The sequence below is a fragment of the Myotis daubentonii genome, chromosome 9, assembly GCF_963259705.1.
Source record: "Myotis daubentonii chromosome 9, mMyoDau2.1, whole genome shotgun sequence".
In the NCBI taxonomy this organism is placed as follows: Eukaryota; Metazoa; Chordata; class Mammalia; order Chiroptera; family Vespertilionidae; genus Myotis; species Myotis daubentonii.
In genome coordinates this window covers 52,649,375-52,664,211 of record NC_081848.1, presented here as the reverse complement: position 1 = coordinate 52,664,211, position 14,837 = coordinate 52,649,375, and the positions used below count along the sequence as shown (strand labels likewise).

General features: G+C 39.6%; 1 protein-coding gene across 3 annotated transcripts in view; it reads left to right on the top strand.

The window, feature by feature from the left end:
* The window catches only part of RRAS2 (RAS related 2), an 80,451-nt gene that overhangs the window by 43,220 nt on the left and 22,394 nt on the right, over positions 1-14,837 (top strand). The gene's annotated exons all lie outside the window — the stretch shown is intronic.

Here is a 14,837-nt window from a genome sequence, read left to right as displayed (position 1 = left end):
GAGTTTTAGATATATAGATAAAGCAGTTTCCATATACTTAGTACCCAGTTTCCTTATTAACATCTGACATTGTATGGTACATTTGTTCTAATTAATGAACCCACTAACTATAATATTGGTGCATTATTATTCACTAAACTCCCTACTTATCCAGGTCTCCAAAATTTTTACCTAATATTTTTTTGCTCTGGGATCTCATCATGATACCACATTATATTTAGTTGTCATGTCTCCTCAGGCTCCTCTTGGCTCACTTTCTTATTTTTGGTGGTCTGACCATTTTGAGGAATACTTGTCAGATATCTGTAGAATGCCCGTCTATTGGACTTTGCCTGTTTTTCTCATGACTGGACTGGGATTCTGGATTTTAGAAGGAAGACCACAGAGGTCAAGTGCCATTTTCATCACATCACATCTAGGGCACAAAACTATCATGATTTATGACTGTGGATGTTGACCTTGATCATCTGGGTGAGGTAGTGTTTGGTTTCTCCACTGTAAAGTTACTGCTTTCCTTGCCACCTCCTCCCCATATGGTATTCTTTGGAAGGAAGTCATTATGTGCAGTAGAGTTGCTTTGTAATTTTGTATAAATATTTAAATGGCAGAACAATTTAAATATGTACCCGGAGTTAGTGAAATATTTGCTTTTAATAAACTATCACTGTTTAGAACGTTAAGAGATGTGCCTACAGTTAGAGATTTGTTTTGGCAAAATTTTTCAAGTTTTTGAAATTTCTTAGTGCTTCAACCTTTTTTATTATGTGGCAGCTTTTAGATGTTCCTCTTTACCTAATTCTTGTTCTATCTATTTGATACTTATTTTGGGGAACAAAATGAAAGGGACATGTAGGGGATCATTAGTCAAAAACTTGAATAATTAAAAAAAATATTTTGATCATCTGTTGCTTTTCTGCACTTAAAAATATTTCTAAAATTGAGGGCTTAGTTGCTATGTAAATTATGATTAGAGACCAGAACAGTTTAGGACCCAAAATGATCAAGGGAAAGCACCTTGTCGGAAACCCCCATGACAATAAACCTCTCCTTGTAGTTCCCATTTGTGTGTTTCAATTATAAGGCTTATGTTAAAATTAGATCATAATTTCCATTGTAGACTCTCAATTTCATGGTTGTGTAACTGCCATATAAACTTGATTGTAAACAGAGGCCTTTAATGATGGGCTTTATTCGAGCAATTTAAGAAGGGGGTATTCAGCTCCAAGGGTAGAAAATATATGCCTAATTTTACATTTTAAGTTAAATTGTGAAGAGAGGCTTTGATTTTAAGGTGAGTTTGAGCCTGGTTGATGTGGCTTAATGGTTGAGTGGAGACCTATGAACCAGGAGGTCACAGTTCGATTCCCTGTCAGGGCACATGCCTGGGTTGTGGGCTCAAGCCCCTGTAGGGGGCATGCAGGAGGCAGCCAATCAACAATTCTCTCTCATCATTGATGTTTCTAACTTTCTCCCTCTCCCTTCCTCTCTGAAATCAATAAAAAAAATATTTTTAAAGGTGGGCTTGAAAATATTTTTCTTACAATTTTCTATTTTCTGCGATGAGATGTATTATTTCATAAGAAAAAAAACCTAAAAAATAAAATTAACTTGTTAAAGCCTTGAGACTTATTATCTTTTAAAACAAATAATTATTTTGACTTCTTTCCAAAAACTACTAGAATCTTAGAACCAATTTAAATCCATTTACCCTTTTTTATTTTTTGTTTTGTTGACTAACTGAATCTCTCTAGTTCAAAGAATGAAATTCACTTCATGTATCTATGAATTACCTTTGAGGTAAATTGTAGTGCTGGTATTGTGAAGACTGTTCAATATTTGAGTTCCAGTAGTTAGTGAGAAGAACAAAAATTCTGTTTTGTCATACACTCTTTTTGGGCTTATAAACTGCAGAAAATAATTAGAAGAATGAGGAGTTCAAATTTTATAGGTGAGTATTCATTTCCTAGGTCTGCTGTAACAAATTACCACAAACTTCAGAGCTTTAAACAACAGCATCATTTTTCTCCCACAATTCTGGAGGCAAGAACCCTGGAATCGAGTTGTTGAGTAGGTTGGTTCTCTCTGGAAGCTTTGAGGGAGAATGGGTTCCATGTGTCTTTCAGTTTCTAGTGATTGTTGGCAGCCTATGCATTTGTTGGCTTTCACTCCCATCTCTGCCTCCGGCTTCATATGGCCTACCCGCCGCCCCCCTCCACCCCCCCCCCCCCGCCCTTGTGCTTCGCCGGGGTCTTCTCTCAAATCTCCCACTCTTTTCTCTTATAACACAGTCATTGGATTTAAGTCCAGGATGATCTCATCTGGAGATCCTTAACTTAATTGCATTTACAAGGATCCTCTTTTTAAATAAGGTCACATTTGTGGGTAGCAGGGGTTAAGAGTTAGACATACCTTTTTGGGTGCCACAGTTCAACCCACTAAAGTTAGTAAACTGCTTTCTGAATTTGCTAATAAGCACTGTAAAAGTATTTTTACTAAATGGAATAATAGTTATAGACTCTGACAATATGCATGTAAATGTGATTCAGAATTTAGTTGCATGTTTACTTTCTCTTCATGTGGTTTGCAATTGATGTGGCATTCTTTTACTGTGAAATTAGTCTGTACTCATATAGACAAGCTATAATTTGTGACTTTAAATGGTGTGAGCAAAGTCTTAAACTCTATGAACATATGCCACTTAGTTCTCGAATTTTTAAACCTACATACATGGGTATTTTTCTAAGATGAATGTTTATATGGTTCCCTTTGATATGAATCATGTTTGTCTCGACTTGAAAGAGTTTAAATTTATCCAGTGATCTGGTGTCTGATTTTCATTTATATGCCACCAGGAGGGATTTTATGGAAACCACTGAGAATTGCTGGGTGGATAAATGAGGTTAAATAATTAGAAGAAAGAAGGTTGGTCCTTGGTGTGAATAGACAGAGCCACTTTCTGAGAAGTACCGCCTGGCCTGGCATGTGGTTGGGAAAAGCTCTGGTGAGGAGAGCATTCTCTCTTTTCCTCCAATTTTGAGATGAAGGTCAGGAGGAATTTAGTTCTTACTGTTACTAGGATAAAATAACAGTGGTATAGGCTAAGTAAAGTTGGATTGTTTTTTAAAATTTAGTTGTGCTTTAGATCCATAACTATAATATTTAACACATTTCGTACCACATAGAAATCTCTAAGACATACGCCAGGGACCGCACGTTTTTGGGCTAACTGCACGTTATTTAAATTATCATAACTACAGATCGTAATGCACTTTAGGTGTTTTTCAATAATTATAACATTTTTATTTACAAAAACAATTAAAGTTCCTAGTACTTTTTTAACGTATGGCACTGCGTAAAACATTTTCCTCTATGAAGAGGGAGCAAACAAAATTTACGTAAGTATCTAGATTCGCTCCTTTTTCCATGGGCGGCACAAACTCTGCAGGTTCTCATAGGAAATTTTTTCTTTCCACTCGCTGGAATACACGTAGGTTCATGCTGCTTCATATCACCTGACAACCTTTTGGGTGGATCTTTACAGGGTGCTCTCCTTGCACCCCCAGGGGAAGGGCTGGACAGATTTGTCTCTGGTTCCGGAGAGCCTTCATTATTGTCATCTGTTATCCAGTCTCTCACCACTGATACCAGAAACTATTTATACTTCATTTTTGCTTGTGGATTGAGGACGTTATACACTCTAAATGAATTGAAAAGTCCACAGTTTATAAGGTACAGCACTACTTTTTTTGTCCATTTCACCATTTTCCTTAGAGTGGAACAACACGAAAGGAAGTGTATCAGTTTCGTTGGTTTCCTTCCTTTTTCTGAGAGAGGGCATTTCTAAAAGCGCCAGGAACTTGAAGACGAAGACTATTCGAATGACCAAAATACAATGTAACTGCAATGCTTTATGGGTTCGTGCAATTATATAGTTTTTCGTAGATTGACCTGCACGGTTTCCACCAATGAGATCGCTTCATTCGATGTGGACAAGACAGTGAGTTGACATCTAAGGTCCATAACAGATGGCGCTTGAAAATGAGAAAACTCGTGAGCGGTCCTTAACAGATGGCGTGCAAAACCCGAGAAAGCTCGTGAGCAGTATGAAAGGTGTTAATAATACAATTTTCTAAAACAAGAAGCCCCTTACCTCCACTCATTCTCCATCCACACTAGTCTGTTTTGGGTTTTTGGTAGTGCTCAGTTCAAACATTATCATCTTTATTCTGCTTGTGTAGGTATTGTCTCCGCTGCTAAAATATAAGTTCCAGAAGTGCTAGAACCATGTCAGTTTTATTCTCATTCAGGACTATATTCCAGTTCCTAAGTAGTAAGCACTTAAAATATATTTGTTGAATGAATGAATTTAATATAGGGTGAGGCAAAAGTAGGTTTATAGTTGTTTGTGAAACAGTTTATTCTTGTATTATTATTTAGTAATTATTATATTTTCCATATGAACAACTGTAAACCTACTTTTGTCCTATCCTGTATGTTATGGATACTCTTGAAATCCATACATAGAGACTTATTTCATCCCTTTAATGGTTGTTTACTAATCTTTTATGCATATAGCATATTCATTTAATCAGTATCTGTTATGGACATTTAGGTTATTAATAATTTTTCACAGTAACAAACAAAGCTGCCTGAACAGCTTGTATGTGTGTGTGCATATGTGCATATGTAACTTTCGTAGATAGCAATGTTAATTTCCTTAATTTGTAGTTACCTTCTTACAAAATAAGCACATTTCAAATGTATTATTGAAATAATTTTAAGTATAATTGACCTACATTTTCCTAAGTACAGTTTAAAATGTTTTAATTTTTTCCCTCCTTGAATCAATGGAAATCTCCTGCCACAATATCTTAAGGAGGATTGTAAGCAGTGGTGAGCAGTGTGTGTGTGTGTGCTTTGATTGCCTCTGTGGGAAGGATCTTGGCTAATCTCTGTGAAAGGAAGTGTCAGAACCCTTCTGTCAATCGCATGGCAAGACTGGGAAAGGAAAGCAACAGCCAATGTAGAAGATTAGAATATTAAATTCTAGTGGTTTTCATTTCATATTATCCAAAGTCCTTCCATGGCCTATAAGGCACTCTGCTTGCCTCTCTCATAACATTTTACTGCTTGTTCTATTGTGGCCGTACTGGCCTCCTTGCTGTTCCTCAGATGTGTTACCCACACTCTCACCTTGCTGTCTTTAACTTCATGTTCACTTTGCCCAGAATGATCTTCCTTTACAAAACAGCATGGCTCACTCCCTCAATTGACCTTGGATTCTCTCCTCAAATGCCACATTGTCTGTGAAGCCTTCTGTGGCCATTGTTTGTCATATCTTCCCCTCTAGCTCCTGCGCTGACAACCCCCTTTGTTTTTCTTCAGAGTTCGCATCACCTCTGATATATTATGTTTATTTGCTGATGGTCAATCTTCCAAAAAACCGCAAGCCCAGTGAGAGGTGGGATTCCATCCTCAGCTCCTGACTCAGCATAGGCGCTCAGTTAGCATTTATAGGTTGAGTGGGTTAGTGAGTGAACCTAAGGAAGGAGATTCATGTGGAAGAATGTGGGCTATTTCCTTTATTTCCAGTTTTGCTTCTACGGACCATCTCTGCCCTAGAAGAGGTGAGCAGTGACAGTGGGGTCTAGGATATTCATAGGGAGCAGTGTATAGAGGGAAAGAAAACGAAAAAGGGAGTATCCAGGCTCTGGGGAGCAAAAGTTACAGCTAGAAGTGAGTTGGTCAGCAACTTGCTTATTGGGGCAGCCTTTGTTTCTAAGTTTGGAAAGGAAGAGAACCAATTTGCAAAGGCCCATTTTGAGCTTAACAGTGTACTGGTACTTTACAGTGTCACTTAATCTTCACAATAGTCTTTAAATAAGAATCATTATGGCCATCTTATAGGTCAGGAAATTGATATTTAAGAGGCTCAATAATCTTCCTAAGATCTCATAGCAATTAAGTGAGATATCTAGGTTTGACTGACTCCAAAATCCATGCTTTTTCTTACACTTCATAATACTTGAAGGGGGATTCTACGTATATTAATAATTTACATTTTATATGATGGTGTAAAAATTTCAGAAAATTTTCATGTATCTTATTTGCTCCTTGTGACAAACTTGTGAAAGTGGCTACCAACTCAACTTTACAGGTAATAGAACTTGACATCAGTGATGTGATTTGCTGCAAAAATTCGATAGCTAGGAAGTAGGAGCTATGGCTTTCATCAATTCTTCCTGTCTTAAAATCTGATATTCTTTTCTTTATACCACAAACTTAATTCTTGAGAGCACCTACACATTATGTTTGACACACTGTAGGAGCTAAATATATCACAATAAAATTAGAGAGCTAGAATCTTTTAAGAGATCTTAAAAGATGGTAGTTGGCACTGATTCAAATGTCAACAGGAGCTGGTTTATAGCAACAGAGGTCCCATCCCTGATCCCTGATTGGTCAGCTTAGAGCTGCTCTGATTGGTCAGAGCTGTGCAGAAAACCTCAGTCCTATTGGTTGTAATAGGACTCCTGGAACTACTTTATACGGGTTGGCTCAGTTGGCAGAAACACAGTGCAGGCAGGCAGTTCAGCAGCATTGAGCCAGGCAGCCTAGCAGTCCAACGGCAGGCGGTTCAGCACAGAGGCATCCTCTGTGAAGTGCAGTTTGTGTTAGAGGCCACTGTGCAGAAATGGCTGCTAGGCACTGCCTTTTTTTTTTTTTTTTTAATTATTTGAGTCCAGATGGCCACCAGGAGCCCTTTTTAGTCCTTGGGTATCCTTTTTTTCCTTTCAGGGTTCATAGGAGAAAATTCCTCATGTACAGCCAAAGCCAAGAAAGGGGGCGACTCACCCAGGAGCACTCATTTAGTTGTAGAGCTGGGACTAGAACTTAGATTTCCTCATGCTCCTTTTATTACTAAAGAGTTTCTATTTAATCTGTGTAGGTCTTTCCCCTCGGTTCCCTCTTTCATTCACAGGTTTCAGCTTTCAAAACCTACAAAAATATTTTCCTCCCACTCAGGTCTCCCAGCAACCCAGTTCTTTCCACAGGTAATTGAGGTTAGTTTCTTGTATGTCTTTCCAGAGACATTTTATACACATAAAGGAAATACGTAAACTCTGTGTATTTATTTAACAACGTATCTTGTAGATTACTCTATATTAGTACAGGAAGTCTTTTTTTTATGGCTTCATTCATATTGAATGAATGTTTCATCATTTAACCACTCATTTACTGGACAGTTAACGTTGTTTCCAGTCTTTTAAATTAAAAACAGTTGCATAATGAATTACACATGTCATTTCTTATAGGCACAGATGTATTGGTAGGATAAATTTCTAGAAATAACATTGTTAGGTCAAAGAGACTATTTCTGTACATATTTTTTTATAATGCCATACTTAGACCTTTATTTATTTATTTTCTCTTTTCCACTTATTTTCTGAATGGAAGTCAGAGGGAAAGGCAGAGGGAGGGAAGGAGAGAGAGAGAGAGAGAGAGAGAGAGAGAGAGAGAGAGAGAGAGAGAGAGAGAAACATCGACACGAGAGTGAAACATTGATCAGCTTCCTCTTGCACACTCCCCACTAGGGACTGAGCCCGCAACCCCGGCATGTGCCTTGACTGGAGTTGAACTGAGCCTTTGGTGCATGGGATGACGCCCAGCCAATTGAGCCACACTGGCCAGGGTAACCTTTATTCATAATGTAGAAATGGAGTGTTTTCACTTTGAATGAAATTGCTTTTGTCTTTTTATTTGACAGTGGCAGTTTATAATTTTAAAAATAACTTATTTTAAGAGTAACAATTTCTCTTTTAAACTGGTATATGCTATATGCTTTTATGTTAATATGGAAGGTTAAAGAAAGTATAATGGAAGCAGTATTGCTTTGGAGTCAGACCTGAATTTGGATTCCAGTTCCACCAACCTACTGACTTTTGCCCTTTGGGTAGGTCATTTAAACATTGAGCTTCGATAATCTCATTGTAAAATGGGAATAGTAATACCAACCTGACAAAGTGAGTTGTTTAGAACTACTGTATGTCATTGATTCTAAGAAACACATTCCCCTCCCCCCTACATTTTAGTATCTCTGACATTGAAATGCTTTATAATCGAAGACAAGTCCTAATTGTTTTGGCTTTTTTTCTTTCTTGGCACATAAAATAATAATGGTCTGACAATTGATGGCATTTTAGATTTGATGAAGTAGGGTGATTCCACATACTGGCACAAGTGGACTGTGCTAGGGCATGATATAGGTGGAGGAGTGAAGTGTGATGGGGAAAGTTCAGGGTTGAGGTAGTGGGTGGATGGGTGTTAGAGGAGTGGGTATAGCGGTGGTGTTTTGTTTTAGGCAGGTAGTCAGAATAGCAGATCCACCACATAGTGGGTGGATAGTACAACTGCTTGGTGAAGCACGGGAACAAACGTTACCCACAAATTTGGGTCTATGGAAGTTGGAATTATGGCAAATCGTTTGTGGACAACAGGACTTTAGCTCAGGGCTGAGAGGTTGGAACTGTGTACTAATTTGTGTCAGGAAGACTATAAAATAATGACTGTGGAGAAGATATTTGCAAATCATGTATCTGAAGGGATTTGTATACAGGATATATGAAGAACTCTCACACTCAACAATAAAAAGACAACCCAACTTAAAAGTGGGCAAAGATTTGAACAAGCATTTCTCCAGAGAAGGTGTAAAATGGCCAATAAGCATGTGAGAAGATGACCAACAACCCATTAGGGAAATGCCAATCAAAACTGCAAAGAGATATTACCTTACACCCACTAGGATAGCTAGGGTAAAAAAGACAGATATTAGTAACAAGTTTTGGTGAGGATATTGAGAAATCCTCAAACACTGCTGATGGGGATGTAAAATGGTGCAGCCCCTTTGGAAAACTCTGGAAGTTCCCCAGAAAGTTAAACATAGTTTTACCATGTGATCTAGCAATTCCACTTCTAGGTATATATCCAAAGAAAATGAAAACATGTTTACACAAAGAGGTGTACATGAATCTTCATCACAGCACTGTTAATAGCCAAAATGAAAAACAAACAAACAAACCCTCAAATGTCCATCACCCAGTGAATGGATAAATATAGTATATCCATATGGTGCATCTCATAGAAAGGAATGAGAATTGGAATCCTGATACATGCTACAACATGAATGAACATACAAACAAAAACAATGAGGCTCTGGTTCTAGGAATGACCTGTGTTTGTAGATTATCAGCGTAAGGGTTCAGAGTCGAAGAAGCCAAATTATAAGAGCTGGAACACCTGTTGTTTGGAAAAATCCTTGAGAAGAGGGAGGAGAAGTGGTGATGTTGAAGTTTGGGAATACAACAGAAGCAGTTATCAGCATTGCCAAGGTCAGACGAATAACAAAGCTAACAGTGGTGAGGCTCTGAATGTTGGCTTGTAATGATTGAAATTGCTTCCTGCCTGAAGTAGGTATTGGGCCTGAGGTCTGCGTGGTTGGGCTGAGCCTGCAGAGAGGACCTAGGGGACTCTAGTGTGGGGAAGCACCCTGATATGGAGAGGAAGGGTACACAGATATGACCCAGGTTAAGCCTGGACATTGTGTACCCATAGAGGTCAGGGTCTATGTCAGTGGTTCTCAACCTTCTGGCCCTTTAAATACAGTTCCTCATGTTGTGACCCAACCATAAAATTATTTTCGTTGCTACTTCATAACTGTAATGTTGCTACTGTTATGAATCATAATGTAAATATCTGATATGCAGGATGGTCTTAGGCGACCCCTGTGAAAGGGTCATTTGACCCCCAAAGGGGTCGCAACCCACAGGTTGAGAACCGCTGATCTAAAGGGTCCCACAGAGGCAAGCATTTATGTTGTTGAAGCACCTATGGTCCACGAGAGCTGGAGGTAAGGAAGGCTAACTTAACCAAGGTAATAGTGCCCGATGGAAAGGATGGGTTGGATATGGAAATTCCCTAGGAGTGCAAAGTTCAAGTCAGGGCAGGAGCCGAAAGACACAAATCAAAAACGACCTGTGCCTTGGTGTGAAAAAAGGAGTGTCATGGGATTTACTCAGATTTCCCATGGGAATGCCATGAGATGTTTATTGAATGTCTACATATCATACATAGACCCTCTCTGTTTATCTATTACTCTGTGCCAATTATCATTATGCTTTGAAAAAATTCTTTTCTTATCCTTAAAACATATAGGCTTTGTGTTACATGTTGTAATAAGACTAATAATTGGGAGATGAAAGCAAACTAATAACAATTCAGGTCAAACAAGGGAAATAAACTTCATGCTGCATGATGGAGGCCACTGGCTTATTGTTGCTTAATGGTTTCTAAATATGCCAACTCCGAAGGATAAAGACGCAGTGATGTATTTTCTTACCTGCAAATGGCTTGTATATAGGAATAGTGGCTGCAGCCATGGCAGCTTCCGTTTCCTCACGTTGACAGCTTTCAAAAATCACTCTGCTGCTATTATGAACTAAACATTTTTGTAGTACTGTGGAGGAAGGGGAAGGAGGAAAACCTTTCTTTTCTTCTGAAAGGACAAACGCTTTGAAGAAGAAGCTGAAGCTCCCTTTGGGGAGCCGACATGAAATGGTGGTTGAGTCCTGAATAATTTTCCCTTCACAGTCTGAAGTGTTTCTTTTCCTTTCTCACCTGTGCTGAAAATGTTACTAAAGATTCATTTTGGTTTTGAATGTTGCTTTTTAGAATAGCAAGTGTGGGCATAGAGGGCCAGGGTGATCTTTCTTAGACTGCAGCGGGCTCTAATTTGGACTGATAATTTTTCACCTTGTGTCTCTGGTGAGATTAGCTCTCTTGAGGGAACTGTTAGTTTTCATTTGAGAGTGGAACAGCGGGGAGAGAGGTAAGTGGTTTTGTACCTAGAATGTTTTCAAAACAGGGCTAAAGTCTAAGAGTGTAGTGGGCAGTTGGGGCATAATGAGGAGGCTGGGGTAAGTGTAGGTTAGGGCTGGCTCTGTACTCTGGGAAAGGAAGTGAAATCCTCTTCCCAGTTCTTTTTAGGGTCAAATGATTCTCCTTCAGAGGTTTGGACTCAGGGTTAATACTGGCTCAGCACCATATTTCAATGGTAGTTTGTGGTCTGGCTATGGACCTAAACAGATTATTCTCCGGGGGAGTGAGTACCAAATAACTGACTTAGAAACAAACTTTTGTAACAGGACTAGTTTGTAAGTTGACTTTGTACTGTGCTTTTGCTTGCTGCATACCAGACCCATTGATTTGCAACCAAATACTTTCTACATGAGGTGTACATATCGCTGAGATTGCCCAGAAGTCACATGGAGGCCTGAGTTTTGCTAAAAAGAAACTAAAAGGATTACTGGGCTTAGTGTAGCCTTTATTATTCTGCATTTGAGTTCTGGAGGATACATTATGGAGATCTCTGTAATTAATTATACACATTAGATTAAATGAAATACTAATTTCAGTCAGAAAAAAAGTTTTTAAGTGAAGGAATATTAAGCACATTGGAAACATTTGACATAAAAATAAGAGAGGGTATTGCAGGGAACAAAGGTTCTCTGTGACTTGACAGCTGCTGTTCAGAAGTGACACCAGGAAGAGCCGGGCTCGGGCTCCCAGCTGCCTGAGGTTGCTGCAGTCTTCTCGAGTGTTACCAGAGGAATTTGTGCTGCTCTTGTTTTAGCAAATAGAGGCCACTGGTGGCTAACCAGGTCCCTCCTGTGCTCTGGGAAATTAGTCCTTAACTCCCCGTTGCGATCTTTATAATATTGGGTTTTCCAGCAGTCAGTATTTTGAGGGTCTGTGTACAAGGTACATTGCTTAACTCCCTTGCAAGGAAGTTCCAAAAAGTATGAGATAGACCTTGGATACATCAAATCTACTTGGACGTATATAACTGGATTTTCACTAGAACTCTAACCTTTTTTAGTTTTTCTTGAAGCCCCAAAGGCTGAGAATAAAGTAATAGTTGCCAAGTCACCCTCATATTCCAAGGACATGCATGGAATATGACCTTAAATTGGTTTTGCACATTTAGCCCATACCTTATCTCCAGGAAATAACAGTGTGGAGAGTTAAGGGGTCTGCGATGAAGATTTCAGGAAAGAGCTGTTAGTATGCGGTGTGCTTTTTGTCCTTTCCCACCGTCGCACACAGCAGAGAGGAGATGGTGCTCTTCTTATATCCCCTTCATTGAAGCCAGGCGATGTGGAAGGCACTAACAGAATATTCTGAGAACTTGACCTGTATGTATCCTCTTGTTTGGGGAGAATACGGATTCAAATGTGAATCAGTAGCAGAGCAGAGAGAAAAAAAGAGGGTTCTGCAGGGTGGGGCAAGAGTAGGTTTGCAGTGGTGAACACGTGAAAGTTTATTCTTGTATTATTACTTATTAATGATTGCATTATTTTCCCTGTGAGCATCTGTAAACTACTCTTGCCCCACCCTGGAGTTAGCCACCTGAACGTCAGAAACCAGCAGTGTTTCCGAGCTTCTGGATGGAGCCAGCGGAAAGCTTCTGAAAGGGGGCTGTGCATGGCCGCCTGGAGATGATGTAGCCCAGGAGGCGAGGTACCCATGAAACCCCAAGGACAGAGTGGGAGGTGGAAACAGCCTTATTTAAGTCCTGGGGTTGCACAGGGCGGGTCCCACACAGGGACTCTTCCAGGAAACCCACAGGCCCTCGTGAGAAAGCATGGACATCAGGTTTCATTGGTGCAGCCTTTCCAACCCCTCCTCCTCTCCCCACTCCAGCTCTCTGAAGGAGCCACAGACAACCTTGTTGTAAAAATTAATCAGGAAAATATTGTATGTATCACATAATAAAATGTAATGTTATAAACTGCTTACCACATGTTAAATGCTAAATAAAAGATGACTGCTCTTCTTGTAATTGAAGATACTTCATTTTTTTTTTTTAAATGGATGTAATGGAGAAGGGAATGGAGATGAGTTTGAGAGTCATTTAACTTTCGAAAGGCAGAATAAGTGAAGTGGAAGGAGCTTTGGCCAAAGATCCTGCAAACTTTGATTTTAGTGTTGGATCTGCCAACGATTTGCTGTTTTAAGTGCTAGGGAAGTCACATTACCTCTGACAGAAATCTGTGCCCCCATGGAGTTTATATTGTCAGAGTGGGAGAAAGGATGGATGGTAAAAGTAAAAAATATATAAAGAAAACTGGAAAATATTCTGACCAAGAAAAAAATTTTTAGGCTTCTAGGCAATTTGGTTTTGAATACAATGAGGTGAAAGCTCAGTTGAAAAGCATCCTTTCATCCCTTGATTTGACCCTTTCTATAGTACTTAGGTGCTACCACCAGATTGAAAAAAATAAATTTCATATGAAAATTGGCAAATATATGCAAAAGTAGAGAGAATAGTAAAATATACTCTCATATACACATTACCCAGACTCAGTAGTTAGCAGTGTTTTTCTCTATGGTTTCAACTATTTCCTTCCCCTGCTCTCTCCTCTCCCTCTCCCCTTTCTGACCCCATGCTTCTAGAGGACTCCAGGACTCCTGAGGATGCTGCTGTGCTCAGAAATGCTCTGTCATTGGTTTAAACTCATCAGTGGCCTGGTTGGCCTAGCCTTCTGTCCTTTTTAAATACAAGGGTAGTGGACTTAACCAGTGTGGTGGCTTCACGGAGTTCCCTGTCTCTACCTACCTGTCCCAGGACGTAGACCAGGCACCGCTCAGTGGCAGTGCTTGGGAACTACACTTTCATCAGTAGCTTGGCGGCAGGAGAAAATGGGTTGTCACTCTTGCCCACTGAATGCAGAAGTAGTATCATTCTCATTCCTTCCCTTCCCCTTTCTTTTCTTCCCTACAGCAGCTTCTCTGAATGGGAAGATAGTGAGTTGGCCAAGCAATCTAGTGGCATATAATCGAATATTCCTGCTATCACAGTGTTAACACTCTTGCATTATTAAGGGCTTCCCTAGATTTTATCTGGGGAAATAGATCTCCCTGTCTGAATGGGCTAGCTTCTTTAATCCTAACTTTGCTCCACGCCTCCTAACATCCTTAAAGAGACTTAGGTCCATTTGCCCTTCTTACTACCTGGAAGGCATCCTGCCCTTTGGAAGGAGCACTCCTGTTCTTTCTGGCTAGGATCCTTCTCCATGCATCCTTTCCTGTGATACCAAGAAAACACATATTTCCGCCCCCCCCTTCCCCCCCCCCCATTCACTGTGTTTTTCTGGACTCTTTAGTCCAATTCTTTCCTGCCCTTGCCTGAACCTCTACTATCTTCCACAGTGCAATACCATACTCCGGTTTTCCTTGCTTTCTGCTACAGAATATCCTTTCTGGACTGTGGTAGGTAACATTTCAACTTCAGCAGACAGACTGTTTTCTTTTCTGGCAAATTGCAGGGACTCTGTGTTTATAGGTGAATGTATACATAGTTCCTGTGCATTAGGCACTGCAGTATTAACCCCTTAAATTTTGTTGCCTTCTGAACAAGCATGGTATTGGCATTTCATGCTGTTTCTGTTCTTTGGCCAGTACATTTAACACTCCTTATTCTCCTCTTCTCTAATCACAGCACATTTACTGCATGTTGTGCAAAAAGCAGTGGGCTCTGAAAGTAGGGACTTTGTCCCTGTGATGCTCCATAAATAATTGTTGAGCAAATGAATGAGAACAAGAGCAATTGACTGAAGGATTTCAAGTAGTGAAAAATAAGTCTGAATGGTGAACAACACAGATCAAACTAGAAGGCTTTGCATACTGTGTTAACAAAGTACTGAATCATATAAGCAACAAAGGCACCATTTCATCCAGCCATTAATTTATGCAATTTAGAAAGGTATAATTTGTATCGT